Below are 2,851 nucleotides of genomic sequence, written 5' to 3'. Positions count from 1 at the left end.
TATATATATATATATATATATATATACTCACATTTATGCACACACACACACATATATATGTATACATATATGTATATATATATGTATGTATATATTATGTATATATGTATGTATGTAAGTATGTGTGTTCGCGTGTGTGTACATGTGCGTCTGTTTTCATGTGTCTTGTTCAGCAACTGCAGTATGTATGCGTGTTAATGTATGTGTAGTTAACACTAAGTAAATTCATAAGCAAATGTGTAAAAGTATGCATATTCATGCATGTAACTTTCTCTCTCCCTCTAATAGTGTTTGTATACGTATATATATACATATATGTATGTATGTATGTATGCATTATGCAAAGAGTATTACGCTTTTATAGACATACACACACATATATATATACACATGTACGTACATGAATATAGGAACTTTTATATATGATCTCATATACATATATATATACATACATATATATATATATATATATATATATATATATATATATATATATATATATATATATATATATATATATATATATATACATATATAAATGCATACATACATACATACAAATATATATGTATGTATGTATTTACGTATATACATGTTTAAACACACAAACACACATGCACTAACAAACACACGCACATTTGCAAATATCTATTGGAAATGAAACTTCTTTGTTTAATTCTCTTGCTATCTAAAAATCTTTGGATTTATGATTTTCTAGTTTTTCTCGTATTGTTTCATATTTACCAATTATTGCATCGCATCTATCGATATTTTGCATACTCCTTCAACAGTTCACTAAAACATGTTTCTATTTTTACATATCCTATTCACAATAATGTTGATTTATTAGCGGGATGCTTTTCATCTTTGTCTTTTCAAATCCTTTGATTGTTTCATTTGTTATGATTTACAAACAATAGGTATGCTGATGTTTATCTCTAGTGTCTAGACAGATCCGATTTACTGGGACCTGCTTGGTCTATGTCACAATCCAAAGCATCGAAATTTCATCAATATATAGTAATTTTCTCTGAACCATTCAGTTCTCATCTCTATTTTATTTAGATATATTCCCAATGTTTGCAACGGCACTATACTTGTGAGAGAGCCAAGACATACCGTTTTATATTGATCGTTCTTTTATATCCTGAATACACCCTAACAGTTTTTCCTTTCTAGGATCTCTTTTTTTATGGACACTTTTGTTTCTTTTAATTTAACACACCTGCTATTGCCTCTTTTTATCGACGTGTTTGTCTTTCACTTAAACAACTTGTAGTATACAACAATTAGTTCCATCATAATGTAAATTATTGTCATTATTGTCAATATATTAATTACATGGCTGGTTTGTTTATTTCCCGATGGTTGGCAGACATTTGGCACAAATTTATATACCTTAAAGCCACCTTGTCACTATTCTCCCACGTATGTTTTCCATCCAACGTATTACATTATCGGATGTATTGTTTATTAACAGCTGCAGCAAATAGATTTACAATGTCCTCCTCCGCAATGAATTGCTGCCGTAGACATTAGCGACAACAATTCAAAGCTGCATCTCTTTAGATTTTCAAGTATTGTAGAAAATAAACCTTTCTTCATGGAAAAAGCTTTTATTTTCGCCTAAATATTTGAATATTGTTTCGTACTTTGCTTGGGAATTTGTAAAACTGCAACAATAATTCTGGTTTATGTATGTCAGTTGAAACAAAAATATTCCTCCCGTTCTAGACATCGTTAAGAAGCTCCTCTACCTCATAGTTTGGGATTTTATACCGATGACACGAAACAACATGAATTAACACACCATGTAGAGATAAAGAAAAGCATAGAGTTATTCAAAGGGATTCAATTTAACCTAGCTACTAGTATTAACGTAACATAAGATAGCTACTTAGATATAAAACATATTTAAACACAGGTAAGTATAGCCCCTATTGGCAGTCAAATGTGATCACAAGCATTCCAAATAACCCAAGTGATTATGATACTTGCATCAGAATTATAAGACGTAGGTAGCCCCTTATATATTCTTAGAGAGTAAGGCCTTCAACATGTTCCACACTTAAATTAACGTATTGTTTGTTTGACCTGGCTTTAGTGTGTCAAAAAGATGTCAAAAGACAAGAATCCTGAACCCGTCAAACTCATGCACCATATTACAAGTCAGATGTTTAAGCAACCATTCGAAATTAAGGTACCCCTAATTCAAACATGAGCCTGGTATCTTCACATAAGACAATTATTGAAAGGATAACATAGCTTTCCAGATAATGAACCAGAAGCGAAAATATGTAGGCAGTAGAAGACATTCAAATAGCTGTGTGGTAATTTCCGAAATTCCTCTCAGAATCTCATTCATGGTTCGTATTCCGATGTGGAGATATTCAAATAAATATCTATATCCTCCATGAGTTGCATTTAAAGGAAATTCGGCCTTCTAATGTCATTCTCCTTAAGGACCAGGAAAAAATTTACCCCTATCGTTATTCGTGCGAATACTCAGAGGAGATATATAGAAATGTTTATCGCTAAGATGAAACATCGAGAAGAATAATGATCCTTACAGAGATAATCCCCTAATATACAAGTGATGAGTAAATGAAAATCTCCAGATATTACAGCAGCAAATAGTGTCGCATAGACAGAGAATAGTCATAATTTGAAAATGTCATCATCCGTGAAATTTTCTGTTGCACAAAATCTATATTTCAGAGATTCTACGATATCAAAAGGGTTCAAGAAGTGTATTTGAATAACTGATGATTGAAAACATCACAAGTTAGCAACGGATGTTTTCACCTACCAATGTATATATATATATATATATATATATATATATATATAT

Source organism: Octopus bimaculoides, chromosome 9, assembly GCF_001194135.2.
Source record: "Octopus bimaculoides isolate UCB-OBI-ISO-001 chromosome 9, ASM119413v2, whole genome shotgun sequence".
NCBI classification, from domain to species: domain Eukaryota; kingdom Metazoa; phylum Mollusca; class Cephalopoda; order Octopoda; family Octopodidae; genus Octopus; species Octopus bimaculoides.
This window is presented reverse-complemented; position numbering follows the sequence as displayed.